This window comes from Thalassophryne amazonica, chromosome 10 (assembly GCF_902500255.1).
Source record: "Thalassophryne amazonica chromosome 10, fThaAma1.1, whole genome shotgun sequence".
Lineage (NCBI taxonomy): Eukaryota > Metazoa > Chordata > Actinopteri > Batrachoidiformes > Batrachoididae > Thalassophryne > Thalassophryne amazonica.
In genome coordinates, this window is record NC_047112.1 from 44,077,046 (window position 1) to 44,097,945 (window position 20,900).

Here is a 20,900-nt window from a genome sequence, read left to right on the forward strand (position 1 = left end):
TTGTTATTTCAGGATATTTCATCATGATTTACCATTACACCTGGAACCATTACTTCCCTACTTGGAAATATAAATATTTTTAATTTAATTTAAGTATTTGATTTGTTTGAAAATGAACACTTGGATATCTCTATTTTTTTTCTGTTGATAAACTGATAAACAACTTCAAGACAACCCTACATTATTAAGATTCACAGGTGTCTACAATATTTGGACAGTTTTACAATATTTTTGGATTGCCTAAAACATAAACTTTGACCCGTTGATAAAATAACAATAAAAAAACAACTCAAACCAAAAAGTAGATTATAGTTAAATCTTTAGAGTGCTTACAATTTCAATGCAGTGTTACGGACTATATTAATGATTAAAGAGAATGATTTTTGGTGGAATATAAATGCTGGGATACTTCAAATGTATTAATAAAACAGAAAATGCATGATTATATCATATATAATGCTGGAATGTGACGACAACTTTTGCACATATTGTATAGTATTGACTGAATGCTTTAAAAATCAAATTATATTTGTGGTGGTATGAGTGCTTACACATTTACAGTTTTTTAATTAATGTGCAAACACTGATTACTAGTACTAACAACAACAAAGCGAAAGCCTACAAAATTTGTACTGTGATGTACATTAAAGATTTGCTATTTAACATAAAATAACCATCTTTTAAGAAAACGCTTCACTTTATTTTGCATTTATGAAACTTTGTAAAATACGCTGTTTTTTTTATAATAGAGGAAAACAGCTGTGGGGTATATTAAAATGTTTTGTGCACCAACATTTCCCAGCGTCAGTTCGTACTACGTGCTTCCAAGCTCCTGTTGCATGTTCCACTTGTTTGAATCACATTATGATTGCACAATTTCTTATGAATTTGCAAAATGAGAGCTTTGTGTTACACAGTGGGTGCTGCTGAGAGGGTCTTGTGCTGATGACCTGAAAATACAGTTGCACCACATGAAGTAAAATACCCGCCTCCCATCCACCATTGCTTCCTTTATGCACAGTAACCTTTTCAGGTAAGAGAATAAAAGAGTCCTTTTTTTGGCCCTTGCAGTAAAGTGAGGAGGCACTGTGAGGTGTGTAGTGTTCTCCGTGTTGTGCTGATTGTTTCAGTTGTGGTAGTAGCTACATTTCAACACTGCCACTGATGGAGACAAAGGTCCTGGGCCTCATCATGGGCAGATCTTTTCAAGCCAAGCTTAAACCCTAAACAAAATATACAACCTCACTTGCAAACTGAGAAAGATGCTATCAGATGCAGCATGGCAAACTTTTCCATCCTGTGAACGAGTCTTGACCAATTCAAGCTTGCAGCTACTAAAGAATGGATAAGATAAATTTTTCATGAATTAATCTAATCAGTTTAAAGGTTGCAAACCTTATTTTCAAGTTAAAGACAACAAACTTTTTTTTTTTTTTTCTTTTGCAGCTGCACAGTGCCATTGCATGACAACAACAAAAAAAATTAAGGATATTTATGCAAAAATGATTGCACAAAAAAAAAAAAACCCTGAATAAATACAACCTGACCTTATGAACTGAAGAAGACCTAAAGGAGATAATGTAGTATTTCCATTGAAAATAAATTGTGGTCTTAAAGATACATAGTGCTCCCCCCCCCCCCCCCCCCCCCCACACACACACACAGACAATTCACAGCTTTGAATTATGTTTGTGATTTTAACAGTGGCTGTGGAAATGCACTGACTAGCCACTATTTATTTATTTATTGCTTTTTTGTCAGAGAGTTAGGGCTGACGTGCAATAGATCTAAAGTGTTTCCCCATTTTTTTTTTTCCAAAACAGCGGCATAGTGTGCTAAAAACTAAACAAAACCTCTTAATTGGGTGTCAACATTAAAAACAGATACAGATGGTGCACTTGCTGTTTACATCCAAATCAGTAATTTTCAGGAATCTCTTAAGTGTGTTCTCACCAGATTCCTTTTTTGCCTTTGTGCATCCATCTGTCTAGCTTCCACTGATAACATGTCAGGTGTGAAGCGCGAACTGCACTTTTCACACCCTCCCTAATGACTAAAACCAGTTTAGTAGGCGGTGAATAGGTTTTACAGACACACAGGCCAATCTAATGGATAAAGCAGTCAAGGTACGTGTGATTTATAGCACGATCCTCAGCACCAGATCTGCCTCACACCTCATTTAGGGGAAGGCACAATCAATTATTCGGCAAGCCTGTGTATTTTTCCTGTGCAAATGCCAAAAAGATAAAATCATTCATAGACACACAGGTGTCAATATTAAGCAGTTATAATTATAAATGCATGAATTCTTTGACATCTACATTTACAGACACAGATTTGCAGGCTCACTGGCAGTATTTAAGATGTTCATTACCTAACTCCTCGGCGGAGAAGGAGCTGGCAGCGGTAAATGCCAGGCCTGGCACAGCTGTACAAGCAGAGCTGTAAGGAGAAGTCACCGGCCACTGTCGCTCAGTCTCCCCGCCATTAATCCCACACTATCTGCATTCACGTCAGTTCTGCTCCTCCTGTCTCTGCACTGCTTTTCACACTCCTAAGTTCAATTTGGCAGCAGAATGGACATGTTGCATCACTTCTCCTGGCAGAAAATCTCCTCGGCATTATTCCACTCGGATAATCTCTCTCTCTCTCTTCCCGAGACGGCATGATGGCTGCATTATGGTGCACAATTGATCCAATAGTCATTTCTGCAAGATGTCTCCAGCTTCTTGTTTTGTGCTGTGCCTTTTTCAGGTATTCACTCAGCCCAACAGAACGCACAAAAAGCGAATTCTGGTTTGGCTATATTAATAACACAAGGTCTGTGACTTCAAATAGGGCTGTAAGAGATATCAGACTTAATGGACAAGTTCATCTTCAGCAGTCTTTGTGATATTAAAAGCCTCTGAGTGCCCTACTCACCCTTGACAATTTATGCTTCATGAGACGAGTCTTATTTAAAAAAAAAAGAAAAAAAAAACTGCCTCAAAAGGAAACACAGGGTGCCAAGAGTTCACCGGCAATAGAGCTTGAAATGGAACCAAAATGTGTTTTTCCAAACTTTAAACATTAGTCGTGATGTGTTCAGGCATTTTAAAATCACAACACAAACATTTTTGGTTATGTCATTAAATCATTATTGGGATTATTTCTTGTGTGCATCATCCACCCAAACTGACCAGCACTTGCTTTTAAGATTCACATGGCCTATTTTGTATGTGTTTGTGTGTGTGTGTGTGGGGGGGGGCAAAATTGCCATATCTATTCAGATATTTTGTAACATTAGCATATCAACAAATTTAAAATTTATTGATATTTCAATTTCTTATTTAGGGATTTTGGGAAAACGAGCAGCACCGTAGCTTAGCGGTGAGCACTGTTGTCTCACAGTGAGAAGGTCATGGGTTTGATTCCCACCTGTGGCCTTTCTGTGTGGCGTTCGCGTGTATGTGTGGGTTCTCTCCGGGTGCTCTGGCTTCCTCCCACATCTAAAGACATGCAGGTTAGGTGGATTGGAAACTTTAAATTGTTGTTAGTTGTGTGTGCAGGTATGAATGTGTTTGTTTGTCTATATGTGGCCCTGCAACACACAGGCGTCCTGTCCAGGGTGTACTCCGCCTCGGACTGCGACTCCTCGACTGTTAATTGGACTAAGCGGATGAAGATGAGTGTGTGTGTGCGCGTTTTTAGGAAAACTGCAAAATCAAATTTCAAGGATTAACTTTTTTTGGAAATGTATTTTTCATGTGGTTTATATATATATATATATATATATATATATATATATATATATATATATATATATATATGCGCACACACACACACAATATTCAATCATCCAAGGTAAATAGACAATGTTTACATATGACGGGCTGTAAAAACAAACAAAAAAAAGTGAACGGAAGCAGCTTTCACGCTTTACCAAGCTCAATACTGCCCCCCGCAAGCAGCACCTCAGCAACGCTAGGGCACGCCTCAGGAAGGTCACCATGTCACTTGGCATAGATCAGCACATGCTGGGACAGGTTGTTCAAACATCATTGAAATTTTTGGGAGCTCGGTTGCCTCCCAACCGCTTCAGCCACCTCGAACATGGCCAGGCTGGCACAAGATCAGCACAACCCGGCATCCAATTTTCATGCTGAACACAGAAAGAATTACCCCAAGATATCAAGAGGTGACAGAGTCCACACCAACTTCGTCTCGAGGAGTTGTGCCAGGTCATCCTAAACTGAGACAGTGGGGTATCAGAAAAATGTACCTTTCTCAACTTTTGTCGAGCGGAACGACTGTTCAAGTGGGCTCAGCGCCAAACACTGCCAGGTGAGAGCTGCTGCTACAGAAAATCAGTAGATGAGTGCCAAAATGTAGGTTGGCCAAACAAACAAAGCTTCTATCTCTTTTTATTGGTTAAATTGTTTTCTGAAGATTTATTTGATTTACAGGAGGACCTAACATCCTCAGACTCCATTTACTGATAGCTTTGATATAGTCACGGCTACTTTATGCCTTTGTGTTTTACATTCATTTCAGCTACATATATGTAGCTTAAACAGACATTTTTGTGCAAATTCATTATTGTCTGTCTCACACAGTAAAATAAAGTTGCAGTTTCATGTTAAACATGCACAAAGTCCCACAATTCTAAGATTGTCCATGTAGAAATGTCTTTGATGTAAGCACACTTTAGGTGTGAAATGACTCATTTTGCTCTTCTGTGACATATGTGACATAAGTCTATTGCCAGTAAAAAAAAAAAAAAAATAACAGTACCAACTGCCAGATACATTCTGCACATGCGCAGACAGATTGTTCTGGATCGGCAGTAACTAGTACAAAGTTGTCTTAATTAATATTTCTTAACAAAATAAATGCATCTAAACTGCGTAAACACAAAATTGTTGGACCAGTTGGCCGTTAAATGTTTCGGATCTGGCAGGCGGTACAGATCTGGTACTTACACACTTTCCCATTCAACTGAATGGGAAAGCGGGTCCAAATGTTTGACTGGTAGTAGTGTACATCCATACTGAGATTCCTGTTGAGTCTGTACATGCCCAATAACTGGTCTGCACTCTGAATCACATCCCCACATGATCTGTGACCAAAAGATGGAGAGATGATTTAGAAGGAGGAGGGAGGCATCGTCAGCAGCAGTATCTTTGAATTTAAAGAACAGGTACAAAAACAGATCCTTTCTCAGAGCCCTGAAAAAAGGGATGTGAAAAGGATGCATTACCTCAATGTGCACTGGATATTTTATTGCTAAAACTTTAAGATATATTTTTAATACACCTAATGACCTTCAGTGGGTTTGATGACAAGGCATAGAATATAACCTCTCGAAAGGAATGTGTCAGTCATTTTGCTTGGGACGCGCTGCTCTCGCAACCTTTTTCCCCAAGGCATACATCTGGAAGTGTGGATTTACTTGTGTTTTCAGCCTTCATCATCATTTATTTGTTCTGTATTTTTTAATTTGTTTAACAGAAATACACACAACATTACCATGAACAAATGTGGACGATGGTATGGACATAAGACATTGAATTTTAAGGGTACAGTCTTTGTTCCTGGTCATCACCAAACATCTCTTATGAAGTCACTGGACAGACGTGTTTGGCAAAGAACATAGCTTCATAGGAAAACAAAAGTATCATGACTTCCAGTCTTATATACGTTTGTCAGACCTGGACACCAACCAGTTATCTCAATCAATGGATGGATGTCTTTGGTACACGCTGTTTCCAGAGAATCCTTGAGAATTGCTGGAATGACTTGGTGTCAAAGGAACACTTAGGGAGACCTGGATGAGGCATACTACTTGCACTGAGATGAGATATTAGCATCAACACTGTGGCCATGTGATGCATTTCCCCAAGCATGATCCAGTGTGCAGCTAACTCACTGCTGATGATCCTAGCAGCTGTAAATGGCCAAGATGATGCCTACAGGTTTTGTGTATGATAGATGGTGACATCCATGAGGTAGGGAAGGATGGGGTTGACAGCCGGCATGGTTGCCTAACAGGATCCAGGCCCAATCCATCATGAGGTCGATGAGATAATGTGTGGCACCAGCACATGCTCCCAGACCTGACCTGTTGCTCTTCAGCCTGTTTCATAATAAACAGTGGGATCTTTTGAACAAAAATATTTAGTAAAAAGCTCATCTTAATTATTTGTAGTTACCTACATTTATCATGATAATTTTAGATCACTCCCTGATTTTAAGTACACTAAGACGTATGTCCTATACAGATCATACAGTCCCATCAGGCCAGTCCTTATTCCCGAACACCAAAATATGAAGTGGATGAGAGTCTATAACTCCTGCTGGGAGCTACTCCATAGCAGGTTACTTTCCTAGTCAAGCCCACTACACATTCATGGATGGACTGGGATGATGCAGATGAAATGTCTTGTCCAAGGACACAGATACAACTGGAATTGAACCCTGATCTATATGCTTCAGTCCAACTCCCATCCAGAAAACCACCCGCTGTCTAATCTGAAACACTATCAGCATACATTAAAGATTGTCAGTTATATGGGTCAGAAATATCTGAAAGTTCAATGAAAAGAAACAGCATCTTTAGTTTTAAGCCACCTCAATTAAAAAGTCACTTAGTTGTTTAGATTGACTACCTACATATCCCAAAAATGTTTCAAGTTTCAAAAGGTGAACTTTAATAACCTTAAATTGTGGAGTACCTAGTCAAGTTTTATTGTTAAATTAGCACTAAACTAGGGGGCTAGTTTTACACTACCCCTCAAAATAGAACTGAGGGGAGGTGATGGTCTAGTGGTTAAAGCATTGCTTGAGACCAGAGGATCCTCAGTTCAAATCCCAGCCTGACTGGAAAATCACTAAGGACCCTTGAGCAAGGTCCTAATCCCCAAGCTGTGTTGTGAGCACCTTGCATGGCAGCACCCTGACATCGGGGTGAAAGTGAGGCATTATTTGTACAGCGCTTTGAGCGTCTGATGCAGATGAAAAAGCACTATATGAATGCAGTCCTTTTACCATTTATTTTATACCTCAAAATCTAGTGTGTATTAGAAAAATTAAATAAATAAAAAATAGAAACGCACTGGAGAATGGAAAGAGGGGAAACTACAACATTTTTATTTTGTTGAGGTCAAACTTGCCTTTTTTTAAATAGTGTTTAAAAACACTATTTAGTTTAGCTTGCATGTTGATCTGTTGATGTTGATCTAAATGGGACTAACCTGGTTAAATAAAAAAATAATGATCCATGCACATCATATAAACATTTGAGGATATTATACATTTAACTTAATGGTAGAAAGTGATGTTTGATAAGAAATTTAAATATGTGCCTTAGCTCTCTGGAATGTGGTGGAAGATTAAAATCATATTTTGAACAGGTCTTGTCTTTTGCTTTGATCCATTCCTTAAAGAAATAAAAAGTAATAAAACAAGAAACTCAACCTTGATATTAAAGGAAAAACTCCATGCTGTCATATCATAAGTGAGAATCTTATCGTTTTGGACAAATGTGCTGCAGGAGGAGAATAAACAGGTAGAGGTCAAAGATCTTAAAGCCACTGTGTCTAATAGTTGGTATTTTTACACCAAAGCCTCAACAGAACTGAACCCCAGCCTTCAGGGCAAAAAACACTATCTTAACATCTCTTTTTTCGCAGGCTGACATTTTGTCCTCTGGTTTCAAATGTTTTCCCGTGAAGTTGACCTGAGCAGAGCCCGTAGCCGCTGGCATGTCACCAGCAGAAGAGTGATGCGCTCTTCTGCGGCCGGCAGAGCGGGAGCCTCTGTACTGAGACAGCAGCAGGTGCAGCTGTGACAGTCACCGTGTTGTAGCACGCCCCGCACTGTAGTCGAGATGAGGTTCGCAGATGTAGCCACTCAGTGCCGCAGTTTATTGGCTGTGTGAAACAATGCATCTCTGTCAGGAACGACTCCTCCTAAGGCCATTTCACTCTAAAAGTGCTCTGTGTGAAACAAGACGTCGAGAAAAACCTCGGTCTGATGCACAAGGTCAATCCTGCTCCACGGCAACACAATCACAGCTCCACTCACTGTGCTACAAAACAAAACTAATTCTGACCTGAAGCAATCACTCTGAAATATCCATGTGTAAGCCACGGTTATGTCCAGAGATATGTCTGTGTAAAGCACTGTATTCTAAGTGAATTATTTTTGCTTTCATATTCTTACTGTTTCTTTGTAATTTGCATATACATTAATTTATTAGTCTAATGATCACAGTTATAGCACATACAGAACTGTGCAATGTTTTGAGACACAAAATGTGCAAAACTAATGGTAAAATAGCTATTTTCCATTAGTTTTACACCTTTTACACACACACACACACACACACACACACACATATATATACATATATATATATATATATATATATATATATATATATATATATATATACATATACATATATATATATATATATATATATATATATATATATATATATATATATATATATATATATATATATGTAAAACCACTTTTCACCTTTAAAAATACATAAGTCATCTTTGGTCTCCTCCTGTAATTTTTAATAAATCAAGAAGCATTTAATTGGGTTTTTACAATTATTTGATTGCATGGTCATCACTGGCAACCATTTTTGTGTTGTCATGTACCGGGTGGTACACCGATGGTATGTTTATTACTAATAATTATGATTACAATCAATGCATTATTTATGTATTTAATTGTTATTTAGAAAATGAGATTTGTAGTTTGATAAATTCTTTCTATTTTAATGAAATGGGTTGGTAGCATGTCTTTAGGATTTTGCTGGATTATGAATATATGGCCACCACCAATCACATTTTCTGTAAAATAACTGATGAAGCATTAAAAAATACACTACCGGTATATTTATATGATGCATCAAACTTTTACGCAACATGGAAACATTACATTGCATGTATTAAATAAAAAACAGCAGCTGCCTTTTTGTCAGCATAAACAAGGCAGTGCACTTATACTTAAAAAATGTTTTTAAGGAGACTTGTCGCTTTGCAATTGATTGAGTTATTTTATCTTTTTTTTAAAGATAAATCTCGTATTTGTACATTTACAATTTGATTTTCTGTTAATCCACTGATCAAGTGAATAAAAAAAAAAAACAACAGTAAACAGCGCATTCTAAATAAAAATCTTGAGTGTCTTAAAACTTTCCCATGGTACCATAATGACGTAATTAGTACACCATTTTAAAAGTATTTCCAGCATTGTTTTTATTTGTACTTAATTGTTGACTCAAGACAGCGCCCCCATCAGGTGGCCGATACAAGCCATGCATTCCAAACATGCGACTTTACCTATGTAATCTGCCGTGAAAACAAAATGCAACTTTTTTCTCTAAGATTTTTGTCTCTTGCCAATTGAAGAGTTTCTTGTACTATTTTTTAAATCTCGTATGTGTTTGCTACCTTAAAAATTCATGAGATTTTCTGTTAAGGGACTGATTAAGGGGGCGGTGGGGGGGGGCATAAACAATGCATTCGAAAACACAAATCTCAGGTGTCTAAAACTTCTGCATGGTACTGTAATGATAAAAATAGTACACATTTTTTTAACCGATTTATAACGGGTTTTTTTTGTAATTAAGTGTTGACTGTGCTGCAACTTTTGCGTGCAAGTTATTTTAAATCATCAACAAACTCCCACTCAAGACAGCTCCCCCATCGAGTGGGCATTTACAAGCCATGCATTCCAAACATGCGACACTTCCTATGTAACCTGCCATGAAAATTAATGGCACCCATTTCACTGGAGCTATTTTTTTTTCTTTTTTTTGTTTGAGTGAAAGCAAACCTGATTCCTTCCTGAATTTCTGCTGCTCAGAATTGTCCGCAAAGTCCAATCCGAGGCGGTGTTTTGTTGAATCTCTTGAGTTGTGGAGATCTGAGATAGTACGACTATTGTTTTCCTGTAAAGCACTGAGTGTCTGCTTGTTCAATTACTGGAAGGAGCCTCAACGAAGGTGGTTAAATCATTTGCAGAGACATTATCTACGTAGAGACTAAGAGAAAGCAAGGGGAGAGAGAAAGAGAGAGAGAGACAGAGAGACAGAGAGAGAGAGAGAGAGAGAGAGAGAGCGAGCAGGAATAGGGGCCAAACTTCAGTCTGCAGCACAGGAAACAGAAACATTTTTGTGGACCACACATGGAGAGCAGCGAGAAAATAAAAGCAGCAGGATTCATGATTCACTGCAGGACATTAATAGACTAATACAGCTTTCTCTGATTCAATGCCAAAAAACACATAATAACTTAAAATAGCTTTCATTAAAGGTGATGATGGCTTTCTGCGTAAATTATAAGAGAGAAAGACAGAGGAAAAAAAGAGCACTCCAAATCGACGCCTGAGCGATCATAAACTTTGTTCTTTTCTCACATACTTCTCCAGCAAGCAAAAACTGACTCACGGGCACTCGTCTGTCAGCGTGAGCAATCATTAAGAGATAATTTGATTGTTTTTCAATCTCAGCTGTGTTTGATGTCATTGGCGTGCTAGCAAGTGAACAGACAACGATTTGGTTGATTGGCTTAGTTTTTTAGCAACTTATCACACCTGCGATATTCCTCTGAAACTCCCAAAGCAGACGTTCAATTCCATCTGATTTGGCAACCACATGAACAAGGCTTCCAAATTCAAGTAAATACTGTCGAGCAAACGCCGTTAGATGTCCAAATCTGCCGGATATCCAAAGACGCATATAGAAGGATGCATGCAGCAAGGCATTTAGTGAAATGTGACCTCAAACGCGAGCATGAAAGATGAATTTCACAGGGTGTCAGCTGCCAAATAGCGTGTACATTTGTGGCGTGTATTTCCACGCATTTCTCATTTGTTTTCCTCATAATTTAGTTTACAGTGGGGGGTGCATTTGAACGTGAAAAAAAAAATCGAAGTATCTTTCATCATTCCATTCAAGTACACAGTTTATGTGAAGAAGCGGCTGCTCTGGTTGTGTACCATACATTGACCATTACGTTATTCGTGCAAGACACTTTGATAAATTGCTTTGTAATATATGCAAAAAACCCACAATAACAATCTTAATTTGGGAGACACGCCATATGATATATATATATATATAATGTAAATCGAAAAATAAATAACAAAAGTAACAAAAAGCTTAAATGTTTTCTATACCTTCTGACTGTTAATCTCTGCAATTTCTTTAATTATTTTACATATATTTTGCATATTTTTAAAATATTTATCATATTTGCTGATACGCAGAATACACTCTGCACATTAAACATACAGTTAAACTTAAAATCAAAAATATTAAAAATAAATAAAATGCTAGGGTTTCAACAGAAGTCAAAACATTCTGAACTGTGATTTATGTCTCTCTCCCTCCCTCCCTCCCTCTCTCTCTCTCTCTCTCTCTCGTTTTTCTAACTGCTGATGTTTTGCCAATGTTTTAATGTATTTTGTGTATGGCAATTTTATAAATTACTATCTCATATGTGTTTAAACTATATGCAATGAGAATCTTAACCATCTGGATGGCGCTTTATAAATATAGTAAAACAATTTTTATTTTAAATATTAAAATATTTCAAATAAAAACAGTACGATTTGACCAAAAGTACATTTTTGTACACTATTAATTATTATTAATATGATTTTAATTCCTAGAGTTTCTGTACTTTTTATGCATTTTATTTATGCCCAGTGCATAATCTTTAAACAACAAAATAAGCATCTAAACACCATGCAGACACCGTACAATAAACAGACATTTCAAAGTAAAATCGTGAATAAATAAAGAATTACTGTTTGGAAAAAAAAATGCTATTCTAAATTGGAATTTTCTATATATGGGTGTTTTTGTCTATTAACTTGTTTATGCCAATTTGTTTGTTTTGTGAAATCCTACAGTTTTTGTATATTGCAATGTACTTTTCAGAAGGCATTTTGATGAACTGCAACATACACAGTGAACTAGATTAAGTATGTAACTCATATATATATATATATATATATATATATATATATATATATATATATATATATATATATATATATATATATATACATACATACACACAGGCCTTTTGTGTAGAATTCTCCTTTTTTTGAAATGCTATGACTTGAAATAACATTTAAAATAGAAAAGGCACTGTGACTAAAACTTCTCTCATATGCAATGACTATCAAATTCAAGTCAAGGACAAGAGCAGCCTATATGGAAGAAGTATATTGCTCGGGTTGTTTATTCACACCATGCCTAAATAACAGCCCTGTCTTGTAAGGAACAAAATAATGGGGGGGGGGGGGGCTTTTAAGTGTGGATGTGTTTTTGCTCCACTGTAATCCAGCCGAGACATTACTGCTTCCCCTGGCAGACGTCCGCAGATCCCCCCTCTCTCTTAGCCAGGCCTTGCTCTCGGCTGCGATGGCAAAGGCGCAATAACTGCTGTTTACTTAGAGCCTTGCCTCCCAGGTTCTCCTCTGTCACACAGAAATTGAATATTTTCCCAAATTTTTTTGCAGCTGTGCAGAAGATAATCCCAAGTCCTGTTCGCATAGCACAAAAAACCGAGACAGTCTGCATGTATGTGTGTGTGTCTGCGCTTGTGCGTCTTGTCTATATCCTCACTCTCTGTGCAAACAACAAAAGAATCAAATGAAACGAGCGCAGGAAGAACAGCAGTATGTCTTATAATTTGTCATTTCTAATTATCTCCAAATTGTTTAAGTGATGAAAACACACACACAAACAAAACAACCAACGAGGCAGACTTGAGTTAAGACCTGTGAATTTAGAAATATCACATAAATGATAGATTCTTGTAAAGTTGGAGCGCTGTGCAGCATTTCTTTCACTCACTGTTGCTGTGACCTACATATTCATGCGGCACATCCTCTCTGAGAGCCAGGTACTGCATGCGAGATGTAAAAACCGCGACGCCCCATCAGGAGTTTTCATAAGCAAATTTCACTCTGCGCGCCATTTTTCTTCTTTTGAGGGAGAAGTGGAAAAAAAAGAGATGCCACATAGGCTCAGGAAGGCTGCCGCTTAACGTGGCGTGGACACCGGGAGCCATCGGCTGCAACTGCATTGTTTCTTTTCACCAGCCTTTCAATTTCCCCATACACCAGGCCGTCCGCGTCCGTCTCGCGCCGTAACATTCTGCTGGGAAATTATTTAGGCAAGCAGAAAGTTTCACCTGCCATTTCAGGGGCAGTGGAATCCCCCCGCTGCACCAGAGGCCCTTTGGCAAGTGGAAACAAATGTTTCACAAAATGGTAGGGAGGGGAGCACGCTGGCGTGCAGCGTTTTACTGATTACCAATCGTAAAATAAAATCAGTCACAAAAGGGGGGGGAGGGAGGGGGGAGTGGGAGGCCTACACGTTGCATCGAATTTGCCAGAGCTTTCTTTTACAGCCTTGTTTATTCCCTCTAATGGCGAGCAGTTATCCACACAGCATGACTCCATGTAGGTGGTTGAGCAACACAAACGGCGCGCGTCTGAAAACAAACCTACAATTTGCACGCCAAATAAGCGACGGGATATAAATCCGAATGCTTTAACTTCCCCATCGACCTACTACTCCCGATGCTTCTTTTCGCCATACTTTGGGTTATGAAGTGTGCGATCGGTGATGTCGTTGAATGCGATGACACACTGAAACCCGTTCATGACAGAACCCCCCCCCCATCTCAAACACAAACACACACATACAAGCGCTGCATCCCAGGCATGGGGGAAGATCGGCACGTTGCTACTCAACCTGTAAAGGATCCACCAATTGCTTGGCAGAAAAAGATGGCCAACTGACGAATGGGGTTCGAGAGGAAGCGGGGAACAACAAAAGGAGCAAATGTTCCCACTGGTCAATGTGTGTGTGCAAGTAAAATCATATTAAATCAGTAACAAATTGCCTTAATAAAACCAAAGGTGCAACTGCCTGAGTCAGCTGTTGTCGGTTTAAAAAAAATTTAAAACACTGGAGAGGTTATGAAAGCTAAACTGTGATCTGTTTGTCACACAAGTCCAGTACCCAAAGATCACGTGCCCCATGTGTAAAAAAAAATAAAAATGGACAAAACGAAGCAGCATTGTAACAAATCTTGAGGCGTTTGCCGCCACTCGCCCATTCACACTTGGTGGCGTAAAGACTGTAGCATGCTGCGAGGGTGTGATCCAGACTCGAGAATGGAGTGATATAGAGGCACTTGTCTCAAACCCATATAGAAGAGCGCTGGGCTTTATTGATCTGTGAGCAGAGATGAACACAGAGGCAATCTTGTGCTCTGACAGATCAAGAGCAGCACCCGCTTTGAAACCGGACACACTTGCACTGAAACAAGGCTGCAAAAATGAGCTGGGAGAAAGAACAAAAAAAAAAAAAGTCCCAAATGCAAGACTTGTAGGATTCACAGTTTGATTTCTATGACAAGCTCAACACATTTTATTTTATTTTATTCATTTTTACAAAAATAAAGAATTAATTCATAAAAAAAGACACTTTGTCCCATGTTCTGAGAGTTTGGCATCCTTCTCTCATTGTATTGCACAAATTCAAGAGAAGATGTCACACATTCTCTGGTGGAGGAGATATGAACCTCTTCCAGATTTACCAGCTTATGACGAAAAACACAAAAAGCAGTGGCAGGAAACATTCCATTGTGTGTCCACTTTGATATGCAAATCTGCTTCTTCCAAACAGCTGGAATTTGTACCCACCACTTTGATGCATGAGGTTCAGAGAAGCAAAAATAGGAGTATAAGCCCATTTGTCACACAAATGCCTTCAAACTTGTGCAGCAGATTCACAAATAAGCCGCCTTATGTCCAGCGACACTTTCGTTTTCTGATAAGTGAAGAATACTGAAAGGTGGGTTTCATTATAAAAATAAGCACAAATATTTGACAGTAACTCATGAATGTTTTCATGTTGAGCGCCGTTTTACACATCACCTCCATTCAAGGACTGTAATCCATGCAGGAATTGCTAAAACCACATACAAAACCCTGATTGCACTAGACCTTGTAATCTTTTTTGCTGCTCCCACTTTTTATTCCCTTTTATCTCGGAGTCGTTCAGGCGGATGGTGTGGCACGGGATTTACGCACGATGCCCTTCCTGACTCAACTCCAGATGTACAGTACGTAGAAGTACGGGCGGTTTTCAACCAACAGCATTCTGGTTGACTTTCTCAATCTGACACAATCGCGCACTGATCGATGATGGTGCGCTCCACAGCCTCACATGCGTCGCCGGCCGCTGTGCGCCAGGAGGAGACGCAGAGCGCACCGCGTGTTGTGCGCACCTGCACACTTTGACACACTATTTGGAATCGGCGGGCCTAAATAATACACGTGCAGTAAAATAATCTAATTGTACCACCACTCTGCTCCAACTGGGTGCGCGCGAAACAGCGGCTACTTTACGCACATTTCCGCACCGTTTTTATGTCCTCTGAATGCATCACGGGTTCAGTCAAAGTTATTGCACTGTAGGCGAGGCTTGACTGACTTCTTTCTTTGGACCAACAGCCTATAGCCCCAATTAAAATGGATTAGCTCCCGCATACACTCACATTTCTTCCCAGGTCAAAGCTTCAGCATAAATCCAAGCAACAAGACCCATCAGTGGATTTAAAGCTTGGTGACCAGCACTGCCAACACCACCTCAACTTTGGAAGCATAAATTCCAATTAAACGGTGCTTTACACGCCCGGGTTCATAGAAACGCGTCGCTCCCCCACGTTTAATAGTTTCCATTCAGCCAAACATCTGGTTACGTTTTGATTAACCATTTTTTGCCAATTTGCCAAGGTCCTTCTTGGGTATTAAAAAAATGTATATATCAGTGCACACTTTTTAGACTTAATCACAATCACATCTTCCCCCAACTTTGCGTAAAACAAGCGCAAAACAAAAGTCAGTGAGCGAGGACAGAAGGATGGCTCCACTCTGCGTGAACTTGTTGGATAGATTCGTGCGTAAAAGTAGAGGTGGGGGGGAAAAAAATCTTACCTTTCATGAGAAGCAGTGCAGCCACACGGGCTCAGTCGGCGTGGATGAAACGTGGAGTGTAAAAGTGTCAGCTCGTGGAAAAACTCGAAGATGGTGCAGGTTTGAAGGCATGCTCCCCTTATCTGGGACGGAGGGCGCTCATCGTGCGGCAGGTCTCCCTCTCAGCCCGCGCGTCTCCCTGCGCCGGACGCGCACTTCCATGGCAATGTGTTGCTTCTGCTGCGCTCAGTCCAAAAACATAACCGGCTCAGTCACCTCTGTGCGGATCATCTATTCTCCCGTGCGCCTTTGCTCCGGAGCGGCACCAACAAACGGTGGAGAGGAGCGACGCAAAACAGTGAATGGAAAGGACGCGCGCACAGGGCGGGGGTGGGGGAGAGGAGGTGTCTGTGCCGATGTGCTCTCCCGGTGCTCCTCTCAGTGATGATGTGAACTTTCAGCGGCTCTCCTCTGGAAAAGATCCCGCTCTCAGCGTGGAGACACTTGGTGGAAGAAGCAGCGCGGCTTCCAGTAAACAGCGCCAGCGCACTGGAGGTGGAGGAGCAGGCTGCCGTCTGCAGGAGCAGTCTGAGAGGAGGGCTGCACCAAAACCTGACATGGATTCCTCAATCCGCACAGAGCCTGGACTCACAGACTCAACTCACATCAAGTCCGGTTGCAGGGGGATTCACCTAAAATTGCACAAAAGGAAGGAGGCTATCACAATATCTGCCCTTATGTTGGCTCCTTGTTTCTACTTTGATATGCATCATTGCCTTTTGGGCATTAGGGGCCCATTACCTGTCACTGTAGGCAGTCCAGCCTTTCAGCCAAAGACAGAAGACTTCTTCTACTTTAATACTACCAAGCACCAAAAGGAGCTCACTCAGTCCAACTGGCCCCACAGGATAGCACACTTTGGCCCCAGAAGCACTGGTCACCAGTGGAGCCGGCGGTGTCAAACCAGTTTAACTGAGAATCTCTCCTCAGCTCTGTCAGAATTTTTTTTCTCCTTCCTCCTACATGATTTATGGCACTATTGTGGAGAATCTTGTCAGGCCGCTGTGGTTTTGACCCCCACTGATCCCCCATATAAGTAGCATATTGTTGGTGATCTATAGCTGAGGTGCAATACAGATAATTAACAGTACACCTGGTGTTTTCTGGGACATTTCTTCTCAAATGTCCTAGAAATTCTGTGTTATGTGAATACATGAATATATGCATATACATTTTGCAGGTCAGCCAATTCCCATCTGAATGCAACCTTTATTGTCCATCAGAATACAACATTAACAATTGCAAAAATAGTTTAAAGAAGTAGGCATATAGGTTACAAAGGTTTTCGGTGAGGAATTCTGTGCAGAAACATTATCAGGGAGGACGCCGGTGTCCACCTGGCTTCAATAATAATAATAATAAAAAAAATCCCACTGTGGGGAAATGTGAAGTTGAGTCATGCTCACCAGGTGAAGGTGAACGCAGCACAGGGGCAGACTTGTGTTTTCATAAGCATAATTTTACATAATAATACAGCCATTTTTGCGCAGAGACCAAAAAAAAAAAGAAGAGAAAACAGATGTAATAAAAGGTCACCCAATGATGGGCATCCACATCTGGAGAAAGTATGTTTATTTATAAGGGAAGACTAAAAACATATGTGGTGTCTTGATGGTTGTTTTAAATGGCGTAAAGTGGTATTTTGCATGAGTTGATTTCAGTTTGCTTCCTCAGATTGTCAACAGAGGGCATTAGACTGATGGTGCTTGTCTTCTCAGTGAGCCTGAACAGTAAAATGCTCCCATGCAGTGCAAAACAGGTGAACACATTAATCACAGGCAACACAGAACTCGTCAAGTGTGAATTAACACCACATTATACAGCAGAAAAAAAAAAAAAAAAAAAGATGTATAGGCACCAAAGCACTTTGGTGAAAAATGCTGCTAAGGTTATTATTATTTTTTTTTAACATAACTGTGTCAACAACAAGGTGAATTTCAAATACTCAAACAATTCCAATCAAACAAAGTTTATGAGCACTTTTTTTTTCAATATCTTTTACCAAGTTAGAAACCTATTTAAAAAAAAACAATCTTGATAACTTTGAAGTTGTTCTGACAACACAAAGGCAGTTTCAGATGATCTCTCCAAAAACAAACTCAAGTTCAAGTCACTTTATTTATACAGCAACACACAGAAGTGTAAAACCACAGGTTGAGTGAGTAAAAGTCCTCCCACGTATTGCTTTTATCAAATCACCTAAAACGGGTGATTTCACTAATTAACTCAACTACCTGCTTGAAAAGTTGCACTAACTAGATTCAGCTGATTTCACAGGGTGGATGGAACAAATATGTCCACTGTAAAACTCGGTGGGTTAGTTCAACTCAAACCATTTGAGGAAACCGATTGCCTTAAACCATTTAAGTTTGCCAACTTAAATATAATAACTTTCAAAAATTTAACTGTTAAAGTTATAGTAACTTAACAGTTTATAGTTAATTAAACTTATGTAAATCTAGTTTGTTAATGCATAAAAAAAGTGACAATATCTGCCTAAAAATTTGCATTACATTTTGGATTAGATTTTTTTGATGCATTCTTTGGTTTACTTGTTGACTCTGTGTTGTGTTGTTATGACTCCGCCCATTCGCGGGCCTCGGGATGCGAACTCACGATCTCTGGCATGGAAGTCAGACTCTCTAAGCAGAAGGCTAAAACCCAGGGCTCTGGCCTTGTGACCAGAGAATTCTTTCGAGCTGTTAGAAGTGAGGTTTACTAACTTCATCTGCACAGCAACACCTGCTGGCCTCCATTACATAAACTCAATTAAAATGAGTGAATGGAATGCACTGGAAATACATCACCAACAGTTAAAATGCCCAAAAACTTTAAATGCACTTAAAGGAACTGAGTTGCTATGACAACAATTCATTTTTTGAGTTAGTTTAATTAAAGGAAATGAGTGACTATAACTTTTTTCAAAGTTTGAGTTACATTAACTTAATTATTGTATTAAAATGGAGTGTTTGGTTTAACAGTGTGGTAAGACTTCAACTCAATGAAGTTGGATTTTTTCCACCACTGCCAAAACAAACAAACAACCCATTTAAGTCAGCTCAAAGAGCTACAGACAGTGAGTAAGGTGAAGTGTCACTAGCCCTGCTCCTGGAGATCACCTGCCTGCATGTTTTTCACCTCTCCCTGCTCTACCTACAGCTAACTGAAGTGTGCTCAACCAGTCAAGAGCTAGGAAGTACCATACTCGAGTCATCAGCGGTGGCTGCAGTAAGTGCATATGGGAACCATCCAGAGCAGGTTTGCTCCAGGATCAAGGTTAGTGACCTCTGGCAATACCTTACCCAACCATGAGCAAGCACATTAGTGACAGTGGCAGAGTGGTTGAGTGGTGCAGCAAAACTTTGTATTCTGCTTGATTAACATGAAGAACTTCATTCTGGAGTAATTTCAGCAAATCAAACATGCAAAATGAACCATAACAAAAATAATAATTATAGTCAGACAGGCCTATTGTGCTTGTTATGACTTATTACCAATTGCCGGGTCCTAGTGGCCACTAAGGCCAGTGTTGTTTATTTTAATACAGGAAGAAACCTCAAGCAGACCAGACTCAGTGGGGTCACTATCCACCATAGCCATTCTACGAGGGCTGTCCATAAAGTATAGGTCCTTTTATTTTTTTCAAAAACTATATGGATTTCATTCATATGTTTTTACGTCAGACATGCATGAACCCTCGTGCGCATGCGTGAGTTTTTCCACGCCTGTCGGTGACGTCATTCGCCTGTGAGCACTCCTTGTGGGAGGAGTCGTCCAGCCCCTCATCAGAATTCCTTTGTCTGAGAAGTTGCTGAGAGACTGGCGCTTTGTTTGATCAAAATTTTTTCTAAACGTGTGAGACACATCGAAGTGGACATGGTTCGAAAAATTAAGCTGGTTTTCAGTGAAAATTTTAACGGCTGATGAGAGATTTTGAGGTGACACTGTCGCTTTAAGGACTTCCCACGGTGCGAGACGTCGCGCTGCGCTCTCAGGCGGCGTCATCAGCCTGTTTCAAGCTGAAAACCTCCACATTTCAGGCTCTATTGATCCAGGACATCGTGAGAGAACAGAGAAGTTTCAGAAGAAGTCGTTTTCAGCATTTTATCCGGATATTCCACTGTTAAAGGAGATTTTTTGAATGAAAGACGTGCGGACGGGTCCGCGCGTCGGGACGCAGCCGGCGCAGAGCGGCGGCACAGGAAAAACACCTCTGTGTTGATAACCATTTGTAAAATCCAGGTGGCTTTTGATGGCTTTCAGTGGAGTGAGTATATGAGAAATTGTTTAACAGCTGGACATGTTCCAACTTGTCCTTAAGGCTTCCAACAGAGTTGTACTTCTTGTCTGTATCAAAGACGTATTGTCACTCATCCAATTGATTTTCTTAGTATTAAAACTTTCCAGATAGTTTGTGTTGTTATGACAGCTGGGGACTGTCTGGCCTCAGTGGGCAGTAGGGGGCAGTAGTGGGCTCTGGCTAGCCATGAGGTAGACAATAATAGCTTAATCATGCCCTGGCATATGGTTGAAGGACTTTAATTCAAAGTCTAGTTTTGGGTTATGTTAGCTGGGTGTAGGACCCTTCTGCAAACAGTGATGTTAAATGCATGTTAAATTGATATATAAATGGCAATGCCAGCCTCACTATAAATATCTGTTCTATTTCCTCTCTAAGCGGCTGCTTGGTGTTCTGGCTGGACCACCCCAGCTCACCCAAAGCCTAAATTCTTTGCTCTGTGTCTGTAATACTAGCTTCATAGAAATGGGGAAGTCACTTGGATGGATGGTGAGATGTTTTGGTGACCAAGGGGAGGTCCATTTGGGGTGGA

At 39.9% G+C, this 20,900-nt stretch overlaps 1 protein-coding gene across 1 annotated transcript in view; it reads right to left on the bottom strand.

The window, feature by feature from the left end:
* The window catches only part of adgrl2a (adhesion G protein-coupled receptor L2a), a 323,047-nt gene extending 306,476 nt beyond the window's left edge, over positions 1-16,571 (bottom strand). The window contains 1 exon segment of the mRNA XM_034179941.1: positions 16,030-16,571. The gene's annotated coding sequence lies outside the window, so the exon portion shown is untranslated.
* Between the last annotated feature and the right edge of the window lie 4,329 nt (positions 16,572-20,900).